This window comes from Salarias fasciatus, chromosome 6 (genome assembly GCF_902148845.1).
Source record: "Salarias fasciatus chromosome 6, fSalaFa1.1, whole genome shotgun sequence".
Taxonomy (NCBI): domain Eukaryota; kingdom Metazoa; phylum Chordata; class Actinopteri; order Blenniiformes; family Blenniidae; genus Salarias; species Salarias fasciatus.
Window position 1 is genome coordinate 5,623,274 of NC_043750.1, and position 16,472 is coordinate 5,639,745.

The window sequence follows — 16,472 nt, forward strand, 5'->3', positions numbered from 1 at the left end:
CTAGATCGATTTAAAAACATTAATTCAAAAAGACAATCATCATCCACCTTTACTTCCACCATCAGCATGAAATTCCTAACAGCGTTGTACTTGTCACGTGCAGAGATGACTGATCAGAGATCATCTGGGTGTCTCTGCCCTGCAGTGAAGAGAGAGGAGCCTCCATCGTTTGGTCCATCAAGATGTTCAGAAGTGGACGATCAGTGTTGTTTGGAAGTGGTTGATCCAGTCAGATGGGAGGAGAGGGTCCCATGAATCAAGTCTGACTCTATTTTAAAGCTCCTCAGGATGTTATGTCAGTATTTGTTAATAAATAAATCTAGAACCTTCCATGGTTCTCATTTGTTCCATCATTTAGAAGGAATGTGTGTGTGTGTGTGTGTGTGTGTGTGTGTGTGTGTGTGTGTGTGTGGGTGCACGCACACTGGAAAGTTAGTACAGTAAAGTAATGATAAAGATTATTAACCGCAAAGTATGCTTTTTCAGTAATTGGAATAAGCCAGAAGTGCAATTTAGCATATTATTAGCACAGTGAGAATATATTAAAAGTATAAATCTTGTATATTTTTCAGATGCTAACAAGTAATTCTTAATATACTTATATTCCAAGCAAAGTACACTGTAATTTGACTAATCACATATTAGTACATATATAAAGTATATAAAGTTGTTCCACTTTAGCATAGAAAAGTACACTAAATACATTGTAAGTTTAGCTTTATTACAACTTAATTACAATTTAAATATATTCAGTACAAAATTAGTTGTTCCAAAATAGCACTCTTCAAGTTAACAAAAGTATTCAAAATGTTGGTCCACTTAGTAAGTTTTTTTCACCTGGGAATAACAGAATTGTTGAGTAATTCCTAAAGCAGAAGTATCAAAGAAAGACAGCTGCTTGGAGAGATAAACCTCCGTGAAAGGCTTTGAAAAATGATTACAAGATATTTACTCAACTAGAGACAGAAGAAGGAAGATGACTTGTGGGGCGGATAAGGTTCATTACAGGTTCAGGGTCTGATATCATCTGGCTGGAACGAAACTACTTATAGTATGACGAATGCTTGCAAAACATTTCTCCAGTCTTCCCCATAAACGTCTGTCATTTCCTTTTACGGCGTGAGAGACTCATTTCTCCTCCAGGTGAACTTTCATCCATTTATCAACATTCATCAAACTCATCCATGGATTCTTCAGATACTCAACTTCCAAATAGTTAAGGATTCTCTCTTCACTCTATGTTATGTGTTATTTGGAATTTCTAAAGTTGGTCAAAGTATTGTTTCAATTATTTCGTAATATTGGCGAAAAGTATGTTTCTTCTCGACAATCACTGTTTAATGTACCAAGCTGAAACTTTGACGGAAAAGCTTTTTGCAACATGAAGAGAATTATTTTTCATATTAGAAGGTCAGTCTGAATTCTACTTTAGTACCAAGAACAAGTAACTTCCTTGAGATTCAAATTTCTTCAGATATTTGTAGGATGGAACTCATTCATGAAGTATAGTTTACTGTGCTACTGAATTCCTGGATGGAAAATCAGGATCAGTCTGATATTTGAAGGAGTTTATTCAGCCAATTTGCTGTGACTTTCTAGATTACTTCAATGCCACTTCTTGAATTGTATAAATTCCTGTACCTCAGCCAGACTGTTAAATGTGTGTGTTACCAGCAGTTTAGTTGGAGGTGTGATGCCGTGTCGGAGTCCCAGGTCTCAGAACTGCTGTCCGACCGTCGTACTTCCTTTGTAGTTTCTGTACTTCAGTCATGAGGTGATTGTAGACTTTAACATGCTGGTTCTTGGAGAAGATATCTGTTTTTCTCCTTGACTGGCTTCATCATGAAAGTCTTCGCCCTCAGCAGGTCTTCTATAGTGCATCTCAGTCTGACCCGGGGCTCTCTCTCCAGCGATCGAGCAGCACAGTGTTCAATCTCACTGCTCTCAGGGATCCACCGTCCATCATGTCCTCGCTCCAGCTCATCATATTCAGTCAACGGCTTGTCATCAGGCTTCCACAATGCCGAACTCGCCATCTGCTGAAGATGATTCTTATTTTCAGACAAGATGGATCAGTAATAATCAATGACTATCAAAGATAATTATAAATCCAAGAATTAAAGATCTGATTTTCATCAGATAACCTCGGGGCACCATCTGCATAAGTAGGAAATGATCGACGATTCATTGTAATCAGTCTCATAAACTAGCTTTAACTATTAATTTGGAATTTGGATTAATAATTAAATTATTCCCAGTTACTAAATTCTAACAGTGAAACCTGAAGGATGGTTTTGATGATGGCTCCAGTTCTGCCGTGCCGTGTCCTTCGAGGGCTTGAGGTCTTAAAGAACAGAGTTTGTGAAAGTGGAGGCTGTGCTCTGAATCCCAACACAATGTTGGCATGATCATGTGGAACATGTTATTGACATCAGAGAACACACTTTTGAATCTTTACTTGGTGTACAAACTGCACATTGCAAATTAATGTGAATAAATTCTTGATAAAATCATCCAATACAGAGTTGTTGAGTCATTCTTACAGCAGAAGTATCAAAGAATGACAGCTGTCCGGAGAGATAAACTTCCTTGGAACATTTTGAAAAATGATTACAAGATATTTACTCAACTAGAGAGAGAAGAAGGAAGATTATGTCTGGGGCGGATAAGGTTCATTACAAACTCTGGGTCTCATATCTTCTGCCTGGAACAAACAAAGAAAAACTACAGCAAAACTGTGTAATGACTGCTTGTAAACAGACAATGCTTGGTTACTTCCAAAATGTGATATATTTCATGTTGTTTAGTTACAGTTGTTTGAAAACAATTATAGTTACATTACAATATCATTGTCTCAGAATTGTGATACGTCACACTGTTGCATTACTTCTGAGTTACTTCCACCAAAATGACCACAGAAATATTTGTATTTAGTAACTAATGTATTTAGTACCAATGGCTGTTAGAACCACAAAAGCAGACAAAGGATCAATCTGGCTATGACAGAGATGCTGCAAATATTTCAAATAGTATTATTGCAATAGTATTGCAAATAAAATTGCTAAAAATAATTAAAAAAAAAAAAGGCCTGAAAATAAAAGTGCTTAGGCCTATTAGACCAATGGGACATACAGATCAGTCGTTTCACTCTCAACTTCACAAAAAAATATTAGCGTGTAAATAAAAGTTAGAAGATTTTTAATTAAAAATGAAGCCCAGTCAGGAAACCTGCTACTGCCAATTGTCCTATACAACAGATGGAGCATGAAGCCAAAGAAAAGAGTGGTAAAATAAACAGAACTAAAAGTTAGTTATGGTCTGGACCTTTCCACAGCCATGTTTTTTTTTTTTTTTTTTTTTTTTTTTTTTTTAAATCTGTCCTGTTCAGCATCGAAGCAGCAGAATGGAGGTCTAGATGGAAGTCTAGCTGCTATAATGTGCCTGACAGATTTGCTCTTCCAAGAGGAGTTTATTAGTGTACGTAAGTGAGGAAGCAAAATCTATTTATAAAGTGCTTTTCACAGATCAGCCATCGCAAAATGCTTCACAGTGGTAAAAAAAATCATACAATGTATAACATTTATAAAAGGAGCTCAGAAAGTCTCAAGTCAAAATTTCAGTGAAATAAGAGTATAAACGTCTGCACAGATCACCAACCTTACTTTGCATTCTACAGAAACTCTCTGACAGCTTTCCCGTACTAAGATGGCCGACCTCTTTCCGTGCTTGCATGACTGAAGCATGTTAAGCTCGGCAGGGCTCTTTCCCTCCCTTCTCCCCCTATGTGATAAAGCGGCGTAGAAAGGTGAGTGGAGCGCGCACGGAACCGCCGGGACGTGCCGCGCCATCACCGGCTCTCCCTCCACGATCTCACCGGGTTGTGGACGTGGAAGCGGGTCACAGCAGCAAGCTTGGGCCGCTGGCTCACCCGCCGTGCGCAACGTGGGCCGTCCCCCCAGGCCATGGTACAGCCACTCACGCTCCGCTTCCAGACGTGGTGTGCTATGTTGAGACCGCTTTCACCCTGGTTGTCCAGGACGCTGAGAAGCGGCTATGCCCTGCAGTTCGCCTGTCACCCGCCTCTCTTCAACGGGATCCTTCGTACGCGGCTTGTATGCCCTGCGGGGGCAGCCGCTCTCAAAGCAGAAGTGTCCTCGCTCCTCCACCGGGGCGCGATAACGGAGCTGAGCGTGGAGGAGGCACACTTGGGCTTTTATTCCCCCTACTTCTTGGTTCCCAAGAAGAGCGGCGGTATGAGACCCATTCTGGACCTGCGGGTCCTGGACGCTCACATAACCACCAGGAGGTTCCGCATGCTGACGGTCCAGCACCTCCTGGAGAGCGTCCACCCTGGGGACTGAATGACATCGGTCGACCTCACAAACACCTACTTCCACATCCCCATTCTGAGGAGGCACAGAACCTTCCTCCGATTCCCTGTGGGAGACCGGTATTTTCAATACAACCGTCTCCCCATCGGCTACTCTCTCGCTCCTCGCACCTTTACCAAGTGTGTCGAGGTGGCGCTGGAGCCTCTCCGTCGTCGTGGTCTGAGGATCCTCACCTACATCGACGACTGGCTAATACTAGCGCCCTCTTATCAGGAGGCAGTGGAGCTCCCGGCCCAGGTCCTGCACCACATCGAGCTCCTGGGGTTCATGGTGAACTGAGACAAGAGCGCGCTCACCCCAGCTCAGCACACGGCCTACCTGGATTTGGAGCTGGACACTGGGGGTGTGGATCGCCATTGCTGTGGCGATTAGATATGCATCTCGATGCCCTGCCAACAATACGATATAATTTGCAATACACTGAATCCCTGCCGAAACGATACGTATGATTAATCCCTGTTTTCGATACGAAACGATATGATTGACCCTCCATCCCAATTCGATACGATACGATTCAGCCCTCATCCTGATAAGATGTATGATTCACCGTTCCCAATACGATGTGATACACCTGTTTGCGTTGCGATTTAATAAATTAGTTCAATCAAATGCAGTTCAATGTAAAGCAAAAAATATATCATATGTTATCTATTCAGAAAACAAAAAAATAAGAAGATGGCAATTCATTCAGTATGTTAAAATAGGCTTGGGTTTATTCATTAGAAGTAAAACATGGAACAAAAAAGTGCTTACTGTCTTAACAAATATTCCTTGTAATCTCTCTACCAGTACTATGTATTACTGTCCTGTAACAATAAGAGTAAAACAAAAACAAATAAAAGATGTCTATAAGATGCTGTAAGTGTAAACGGTACAGTAACAGTAATACCACATCACTCTCAATGAGTGACTTCAAGTGATGCTTTGCAGGACCGGCGAATAGGCTGGGCATCCGGGGCACTTGCCCAGGGCGCCGAGCCATAGGGGGGCACTTGATGATGCGACCGTGAGGCGCACCGCCCAAGTAGCGCTGCTGTGACAGCTGTTTGAGCAGCGCACTGCTTGGTTCGATTGCTCGCGCCCCCCCCCCCCTTCGCTCAACAACTCTAGCGATGCGACTCTCCGCGACACTACCACAGGGCGTCAGGCTTGCCCAGGGTGCCTGAGAAGCCCGCACCGGCCCTGATGCTTTGCAATGTCCATATCCTGGTCTCCCAGACAGTTTAGAAGCACGGCATTCTTTACAAACAACGTGTCTTGTCAAGTTTGCCTTCTTTCTTGTAAAATCAATAGTACTTCCAAACGATGGATTTGAACTTTGAGAGTGCATTAAAAGACATATTTGAGGATTCTCCGCCGCATGCGCAGCTCCCTCCGCATGAGGACTGTCGGGAGCGCGCACGTCAGCCGCATGTCAGTTTGTTTACATACGCGCAGGACCGTCCTGGGCCTGGAGCATCGTCTTTCCGAGTTGGAACCATACAGCGCTGATTGGTTCGCAGGATCCTCCAGTATGTCTTTAAAAATCTTGTAACTTAGCGCTGCCGCTACTGCACTCCGCCATGTTGTTGTAATTTGTAGCACAGTGTGTGTGTGTGCGCATGTGCATACGGCTTCCGTCCGTCTTCGGGAATGATGGTGCATTCAAGACGCCTCGGAAACACAAGACAGAATGCAGTACAACGCGTAAAAACCGATGTAACTTTGAAGATTACCGATTAGGCACACAGTGAACGATGCATCATGATTATAAGCCGTCATCACATCGATACACACTGAATGAATCGATACACTCGTATCTCGCATGTATGTATCTCGATCACGATCGATATCGATTAATCTCCACATCCCTACTGGACACGCTCTCTATGATGGCCCGCCTCTCCGAGGACAGGTGAACCTCCCTCCTCTCGGCCCTGAGGTCTACGATGACGAAACCTCTGGTCAGGGTCCATTTGATCAGGACCGTCCTGGGTTTAATGGCCGCGGCCCACCCGGTAGTACAGTTGGGCCTTCTACACATGCGCAGGCTGCAACGGTGGTTTGCACGCCTCTGCTGCTTGGAGAATCAGATGCAGTAAGGTCTCGATCCCGCCCCAGGCACACCAGGATCTCCTTTTCTAGATGGATCTTGCTCTCCTTATGCAGGGAGTCCCCTTTGGGCTGCGTGTAGCATCATGTCGAGGTTTTCACTGATGTGTCTCTCGCAGGATGGGGAGGCACCCTAGGCCATCTCGTGGTGGGCGGGGCCTGGGATTCCACGCCTATTCACATCAATGTGCTGGAAATGACGGCGGTGCAGCAGGTTCTGCTCCATTTCCAAGCCAGGCTGAAGGACAGCCATGTGCTCGTCAGGTCGGACAACACCACGGTTGTCGTGTTCCTGACTCGGTCTCCCCCTCTTCATTGCAAAGCGGTGGAGATCCTACTGTGGATGGACCGGCACCTTGCCTCTCTTAGAGCGCGACACGTGCCAGGGGTTCTCAACGTCGGCGAGGACAGAACGTCCCGGGGAGGCCAACTCCGCGACAAGTGGGACCTGTCTCCGTGGGTGGCAGCCCGACTCTGGTCCAGGTTTGGCCTTCCAGTAGCAGACCTATTCGCCAGTGCAGAGAACGCACAGTGCCCACTCTGATTCTCACTCAGGTCTTCAGACGGACCCCTTCTCGGGGTAGACGCCTTTGCACACAGGGACTGGCCTTCGGGCCTCCTGTACGCATTCCCTCCAGCCCACCTCTTGACCCCGTTGCTGCTGTTGGGGTTTACGATTCGTAATTGCTCTAAGTAATTTAGTTACTTATTAATTTGGGTAAATCTTGATTTACCAATTAATAATTGCAGGTCATTCACAGTGGATCACCAATAATCAATTACGGCGTAATAAACTGTTTAAAGTGAAGCACCAAGTAACCCAACATCAGTTATTATTAATCTTAATAAATGGTTATTTATTTGTTAATAATGTCAAATAATCAGTTATTTGGGAATGGAGTAGGCCACAAAGTGATTTAACCATCAAATTATTGATTAACAAGGTGTTATAAATTAATCAATAATGCCACAAATTACCAATTACTGGAAATGGGTAAATTACAGAAAATGAGCTGAGGGAAGTTGTGAATTATGCATTAAATAAACCTGTGGGTTATTTCATTGATAATTCCGGGGCACCACCTCGTCAGAGGAACATTCATTACCAATTTTCAGTCTCAAAGATGGAAAGATAATTTAAGCTGGATGTTAATCTTTGGATAAACACTGTTAAATTGTCAGAGAAGGTGTGAGATCGAGCATACACTGTTACAACCAGGGCATTTGTCACAAAACACACAAGAATGAATCGTCCAGTTCAGTGGAGACGCACAGGAAGGGGCGTTAACCCGTTAGGAGTGTGGCCTGATTGGGTCGGCTGTGTGGTCCCTCTTCCTGGAGGAAGGGGAGGGGTCATGGTTCGAGTGTGATTTTGAGTCCTCACCTCTGTGACAATGATTGCCTGATGAAAACTTCTTTTTGGTTGCTGTATCAGTTAATTCATGCATATTTGAGTATTCTATATGAATATTCAGTCCAAGTTCTAGCTTCCCCCACTGGTCTTTGTAGATCTGTGGCTAGCACCAACCTTGAAGAGCCAAAGACGTTTGTGCATCATGGTAGCGGACTTTAACATGGAGAACCTCTTACCTTAAGGCCCGTCCATGCTTCACATGTCCACGTGGGTGCACGTTGCGCGTTGGTCCGCGTGACGTAAAAATCGTCATAAATTCCTGTCCGCTAGGGTCCGCGCGGACCGGTCCGCGGACGTCCGCGCAGCAGCCAGAATTTGAGACCGCGTTGCGCATTGCGCGCAGGTCGCGGAAGTGTACGCATGCGCCAGAGCGCCATAGCAAACAAAACATGACGGTAAAAGTGAAAGTAGACGGAGCTCCAGCCTGATGGCTCCACTTAAAGACACGGAAAGAGTGAAAAACTCGTGGAAAGAGAGAGAGACTGTCTGGAGGGAGGAGAAGGTCTGCAGACAGAAGTGAAAAGTAACTAATCGCTCCGGCGCCGCCCCGCGATTCAGAAACAGAAAAAAAAAAAAGGCTAAATAAACTTTAATACTCAAAGATAATGTACTGACAATGTATGCTTAATTTTCTCTAAATAATCCGTAATAAAGGAGCAGATAAACAGTCTGTAGTGCCGGAAAAGCTTGTCGACGCTGCGTGGATCACCGCGCCTGCACGAGACGCGCACAGCTGAGCTCAAAATGTAGCATGGGAGAAAGCGCGTCCGCATCGGTGGTGCGCGGACCTTCCAAAGCGGACGCGGAAACGCGTATATGTGAAGCATGGACGGGCCTTTAGATGTACATGTACTACGTCCACAAGATGGCGCTGCGTAGGCCTTCTCTCCAAGGTCAGAGGGGGAGTCTATGTATAAAAATATGACATACTGCAAGATCTATTTTTTTCTTCATGCTGTTAGAGTTGGATTATTGTCAGACAGTCCTTTAGAGGTGCCCTATAAGGTCACTAAACCCTCTGAGGCCTCGCTGAGACATGAAGCCTGTTCTGATCTTTGACTTCTGTTGCTCTATTGCTCTTATTTAACCTCTACGGCAAATACAGACCTGAAACTTGAACTGTGAGGCCTCTGGGAGCTATAAAATCATGACCTGTTGAATTTTTTTCATAAACTCAGAGCCGGCCCGTGGCATAGGCAGTATAGGCAGATGCTAAGGGCGCCGTCCATCAGGGGGCACCAGCGCTGCTGCACCAGCAGTACAAATGGGAAAGAAGAAAAGTTTCACAATTTTTCTAAATAGTTGTTGTACTCTTCAGCGAAGACAGTTAATTAATTCCAGTAGTTTACCATATTATTTACTGAGTCGTCCGCGCCCCCCAGCTGCCCGGCCCCCTCCTCCCCCTCTCCTTCACTCCATGACTGTTTCTGGACGTCCCATCATCAGCATGAACAAATGTCAAAACGACTAGAACTGTCCTGGAGCCCCGGGAAGAAAAAACAAGAAAACGAGGAGGAGAAACAAGAGCAAGACAAAAGAAAAGGTAATGTTGCAAGAAATTATGTCTCTGTTGCAGAACGTGACATTAACCTGGATGGCTGCTAATCACTAATCAATAATCAATATCAATAATGTGGAAGGGCTTGTTTTTGTAGAAAATAATGTAGATCATGTAGATAACTACTGGTATTCTCAGCTTACATTCCTCAGGGAAATTTATACTAGATCATTTCAGACGGTGTTTATATTTTCTTTCATTCTTTTGTTGAACGTTTTAATTGCCATCTGGGTAGCTAACGTTGGCCCTGCTGGTAATAGTCACTTTTACACCCATATCTTATAGCTGTGGGCTCATCGTTAATGTTAATTTAGGGTATCACAGGAGAGGGAATGCTGCTGTGAATATCAGCACTGCTGTAATTCAGTCAGATGTGTATTATAGCATCAGTACTGCAGTTCACTGCTGCTTTACATTGTGCTATTCAGCATTCCACTGTAATGACAATAAATTGAACATCAGAAACAAGTGCATTGTATATTATATATGCACTCCATAGTGAACATCATACATGTATATGGGTTTTTTTTTTATTATCATTTCATTTTATTCTTGGAATCATGTGTTTTTATAATTAGATACTCAGTGGAGTCACATACTCTTTTCAGATGTGCTGCTGAAGTTTCTAAATCGCCCCTGGACCATCTACCACATCTGCTGCTGCTGCCGCCACCTCAGCTACATAGTCCACCTGGGATGCAGCAGAATCAAGGCTTCATTTGGTGCTTCCACCTCAGAATCAAGCACTCCTCCTGGTGCCTCCACCTCAGCTACACCTTCATGAGAAGAAGCTGGCAGAACTTTACCCCTGCTCTGAGAATCTCTGCCACTCCTCCTGGTCCAGTGGCTTCTGCTGAAAGAAGCTTGATGTTTGATTTTCTGTACCATTTATACTTCATGTTCGGTATTCATATTGTATTTCATATATTCATTTAATTTTGCATTTATTTATCTATAATTTGTTATTTTGTTGACTATGCTGATTGGGAATTATCTTCCTTTAAATAAAACAATTGTCTAAGACAAATCTATCAAGTTTCTTGTTAGTATACAGTATACGCTGGCAATGCAAGGGGGCGCCACCTAAAATCTTGCCTAGGGTGTCGGATTGGTTAAAGGGGCCGTATCATGCTTTTTTAGCTAGTCCAAACCCTAGAAATGGCATTAATAGTTTATTTTTGGCGCTAAGGAAAAGTAATTTTGTGTGAAATAAAAGATTTTCTGGGGCTAATTCTGAAACCTGGAAGAGAAAACGCTCCGTTTCACTGAAAATCCCGCCTCTCCCCCTGTGGACTTTGACTGACAGCGAACTTCAATCAATCGGCGCTTCAAAACAAATACGCTAGCTAGCTTTAGCTCTTTAGCTCTAGCTTCTCCACATGCAAAAACGTCTTTTCCTGTGAGAAACTCACCAAGCGCAGACCCTTCAGACCCTTCAGACTCTTGCTCCTGCTTGATTGTTGCTTTCAGACGATGGTCAAAGTTTATCCTCGAAATCGGAGTTACAAAAAGCACCGACGCTGATTGCCGAGGGCCTGCAGGAGGGGGCTTCAGGGGAGCCATCTTCACAGTGTGACGTCAACGTGGGAAAACAGAGCGTTTTCACGGGTGCGGGAGGGGCTGCCTCTCTGAGCAGCACAAACACTGGGAAAGCTTAAACATGTGGGCACAAAGGAAAAAAAAACGCTTTGGGGGTGTTTTAGGTGAGTACATAGCTATATAACAAGGTTAAAACATACAAAAAGTGAATTTTGCATGATACAGCCCCTTTAAGGCCGGCCCTGCATAAACTCCTCCCAAACAGGAAGTAGCTTCAGGAAGGAGGGGGGCTTCCAAATTTTAAGTATCACTTTGTGGCAGAGGTGCGAACACATCCCACCAATCTCAGCTTATTTGGAGCAAATCTGACCAAATAATGATGCTTTGTTTGTTCTTTTAATTTGACATTGTCGTGCTGTGTACGGGCAGCAGAAAGGACTTAGTGGAGTCAAACCACCACAGATGTGATCCTGAGGGAAGACAGAACAGCATACTAACATTTCAGCTTCCTCGGTTGAAAGGAAGTAACTTTATCTCCTGGTGACACTGGAGGGAATCAGGGTCTGTGACTTTTACACCCTCAGAGCCTTTGTGAGCAGTCTGGAGGTTCAAAAACAATGACATTACCTACAAATTTGACAAAAAAAATCTTTTGAGAAATTAAGAACACTATATTTGAAACTTCCAATTGCACCAACAGTGAAAGACACACTTTAAAATAATGAACTCTGTTTAAGCGGCTAAAGAACTGCGAAGAAAATCTTTCAATAAAAATGATAATACATGTGATTTTTGTGAGAACGCAGAGACAATAAACCATATATTGAATGTACCAAAAGTAGGGCTGTCAAAAATAACGCGTTAATTGCGTTAATTAATTTATGTAAATCATCTGATTAAAATTTTTTAACGCAGTTTAACGCATGTGCATCATGACAAGCCTCACCTCTACCAGCCGGTGGCGGTAGTGCACCCCCATGGAATGCAAGCTGCCTGCAAGCTGCCAGCAAACAAAGAAGAAGAAGAAGCCTCACCTCAGCCTCAGCTTGTCCATGCTTCACATGTACGTGTTTCCGCGTCTGCTGTGGAGTGTCCGCGCATCACCGTTTGCACGCTCCACACTACAATCTGGCTGCTGCCGCGGATCGGTCCATGCGGAACCTAGCGGACAGGAATTCATGACGATTTTTACGTCACGCGGACCAACGTGCAACGCGCACCCACGCTGACATGTGAAGCATAGACGGGCAGAAGACAGGAGGCAGAGGAGGCCTGGCTTCAATTTATTTGTCAAAACAGAAGAAGAAAGCAATATGGAGGGAGGTAAGCCGGCTGGCCCCATGGATTCTACTTGTTTGATTTAAAAAATGTTGAAGCAGTTTTCTGTTTTCCACACAAAGAGGAACACTGGCTAAGAATGCCCTGTTTAATTGTGCAAGAAGAAAGTGTGGTATCTGTTAGTTTTACTTTTCTTGTGGTACTACATTTGTTACAGACCTGAAAATGTAACTCCTGCCAAAAGCCAACTTTAGAGGGACTGCAGAGGGAGCACTGCAAACACACAGACATTATGTTGTGGTGTGCATGTTTTAGTTTTTTGAATATTTATTTTATTTAGAGCCTTAAATATAAAACACATCATGTGTTAAATATATATATTCATGTCCTGTCGTTTTTTTGTTAATGCAATAAGGAGAAAAGGGTGTATTTCAGACACAGTTGGAAATTGCGATTATTTGTGATTAATCATGATTAATTAATTTGTATGCTGTGATTAATCTGATTAAAAATTTTAATCATTTGACAGCCCTAACCAAAAGTCAAATATTTTGGAAGCACGTCCAGTACTGGATTCAATGTGAATGGGAACTCTGAAGCCTCATCTCAAGAGACACTGTAACCTTTGGAACTCTCCTCCAAAATAAGGACAAAGAACTGTGTTATAATTTAACCCTATGTCTAGCCAAGTTTTTTTTAATAAATAAGCAAAGACTATTTAAGTCACCCCCCAACTTTAAAGTGTTTAAAATTGAATTTGACATCTATTTGAAAGTATTAATGAATATGAATTTATTTATGAAAATGACTGCAAGTGTATAACCCCTTGGTTTCCATTTTTCAGTGCATATTCATATGAATTTATCATCATTGCCTTGTTTTGTCTGTAGAAATGCAAATAAATATTTTTTGGGGAAAAAAAGAAACAAACAAAAAAAAATTCCGATGGGTGGGGCTGGACCTTCGTTCCAGAGCCAATCACGTGTGAGTTCGCGAGGTTGCCAAACAAGCAGCACAGCAATCCATATTTTATGAATGTGCTGTTGGCCGACTGGCAACACATGCCAGATGCCAGTCATGCGTGTGTGACGCTAGTCGTGTGCTTGAGACACCAGCTTCGCACGTGCACGCCGTACCTGAACTTTCTAAACTCAAAGTCTCCCAAACTGGCAACCTGCGGCTCTCCGGAGGAGCTGAAGTTTGCATGTTCTGCCTGTGTGTGTGTGTTTGTGGGTTCCCACTTGGCTTCCTGGCATGGTCCAAAAAAATATGTGTCAAGTAAGTTGGGTCCAGGGTGGCCCCAACCCTGGAACGGTGCAGGATGGGGTCCAGCGGATGAACTCCTACAGTTGCAGACAATATCCTGAAAATAAACAGAGTTTTGTTGAATTTGCGTCAGTTTTATAAGGTGGGTGAAGATACTCTATGGAGGTCAGTGGTTCTTGAAAGAAATGAATTTTCATTAACCCTGTTGTAATCACTTCTTTTTATTTCACAACCACAGTAGCTCAGAACAGTGACTGCAAAGGTTCTCAATAACAGGTCAGAGCAGAACATTAGCTGAGAAATGCATACTGTTCAAGACAATATATATTTTTACTACAGAATGATACATAAAACTAGTCTTTCTGCTAAGTTCAAATAGCAAAAGCACAATCACTGTGTGTTTCAGTGTGTCTGAGAGACGATATGTTCACAACAGTAATAGATAAAAAGTATCAATAAAGTATCAGAGAAAGAATGAATATAGATGTGTGGATGTGTGTAGTACTAAATAAAAGTGGACAAAGTAGTAGACAAAGTAAATCCTTCAGAAGAATTGTAAAATGAAGAGTAAGTGTGGCTGGTTGAAGTTGTTGTGGCAGCCTGCACATCAGGGACACAAAATAATGAGTTCAAAACATTTTGTTCTAATTCAGTCATAAGTGTGTGTAACAGGTGTGGACGTTCCAGGTAACTACACAGAAACATATTACCATATTTCACGTTTTCATGACAAAATCTCATAATTAGCATCCAGTGTAATTCACTGCCTTTAGTCTCAGTGTGTGAAGGAATCACTCAAATTAATCGTTTAGAGTGAATTTATCTTTACTCTTAAAAGCCTTGAGGAGGAACTCTGACACATTAGACAGAATACACCAAAAACTTCCATCAGACTCAAAAAGTTATTCTATTAACACACGTCTAGATATAGGAAAGCAATGTAACGCTAAAGCCCATCTGTAGAGGAGACCCTCCAGAGGTCAGTTGACTTGAGAGATTTCCTGGATGGGATGAGCAGCTGTTTAACATGCTGATAAAGAAGATCAATTAATACTTGTGAAACATGTGAACAACAATGAAACCAGAAATCTAAAAGCATAAAATATAATGAAACCGCAAATCTGAAAGCACAAAGTACAAATGTGAATCAAAGCAGATGTGATCAGATCCATGTGTAAACCTCACAGTTCTGTCTCCTAACTTCTTATTTACAATGACTTGCAGCAACATAATGGTTCCAGACTTGTAAAGATAGCTTGAAAAGCATCTCTCCTGTTTTCTGGAATCACTCTGCCATCGTTTTGTCGCAGCAGTGCTTCCTAGGAACCATTGATAACCCTCGGCTGTCTGTGGCTCCGTCTTCAGTTCTGCCTTGGCCCACCTCTGCAGCCTGGAAACCACATGAGCTGCTTTTGCAGGAAGCTCTTTTCTCCAGCAATCTGGGCCTTAACCAACTCTCTCATGTCTTTATGCTTTCACATTTCTTGTTACTAACACATCAACTCCAGAGACTAAATATTCAATGCATAATGTATTCCATCAGGGCAGACACTGTTCATCACAAACCTTTAGAGCTTGTTCTACATTTAGCACATTTCTCCCATCACCCTGTCTTTTTTTCCATGTTCTGGCCTTGTCATATGGTCTGTATAAAATGATGTACAATGCATGTGATTGCCTTTGAATATATCTTTAGTGCAGCATTCAACCTCACTGCTCTCAGGGATCCACCGTCCATCGTCTCCTCGCTCCAGCTCATCATATTCAAATCAGCAGCTCATCATCAGGCTTCCACGAAGCCGTTCAGCTAGCCTTCTGCTGAAGAAGATGCTTATTTTCAGAGGAGAAAGTAGAGAAACTAATGTTACTGCGATATTCTGCAATATGTTATTCACAGAGGAGAACATGCTTTTGAATCTTTAGTTTGGTGTACACACAGATCATTGCAAGTGAAACAATACATGATAAAGTTGCTGATAAAATGTCTCTTCGAGGAAATTAAGAAATGCTTAAATGAGGAAGAATGAAAACTGTTCACAGAGATAAACTTTCATCAACACAATGAAAATGATTGAGCAAGGTAAGGCAGGTTTATTTGTATATCGCAATTTGTATCTGACGCAAATGAAATTGCTACACAGCCACACGAAAACATGAGAAGACAGAAGAAATGAAGCCATAAAACATAAACACAAAAATTATATTCATTAAAAGCAGCATGGCAGATGAAATCAATCCACAAAAACATAAATATAATTATAACCCTTATTACTGTGTCACAACAATGTACAGGTGAGTATTAATATGTAACAATAAATGTAACAGTAACAAAACACACTCAGCTGCTATGAACCACTATTTTTGAACATCAATAACGACACAGACGACAATAGCTTGTTTAAATTGTTACCTGTTTTTACAATTATGTAACAATTTAAACACAGCAGTCTCCTGAACAATAAATGAAAAATAACATAATGGGACAAAACCCGAACAGATGAGACCAAATGTCACCTTACATTCATTCACTGACTGTATATATCATGTTCATTTTATAATTTTCATGAATTATTACCAATTAATAACAGTCTATTCTGCATCAGTCAGTTAAATTAAGTTCTAAACTGTTTTTGGGTTTCAGAATGAGAGTTTCACGGTGGCTGATCACACTTTCTCTTTGTGTTTGTGGGTCAAACTCAATGAGTCCAGCTTTGTCTGAGTGTATCAGGAGAAAGTTGTTTTGCAGCCACACACTGATCTGTTCAGTGCAGCGACCGAGCGAATCAAAGGCCCATGTTCACCTGCTGTCCGTGACAGAGATCTGAGTGTCATCTGCATAATCGCGGTGGGACGCAGTAACGCTGTGTATCGGCTGATCTAATGGAAGCATGTTCAGATTGTTCAGATTAAGCAAACGCTTGAAGCTCCGATAGTC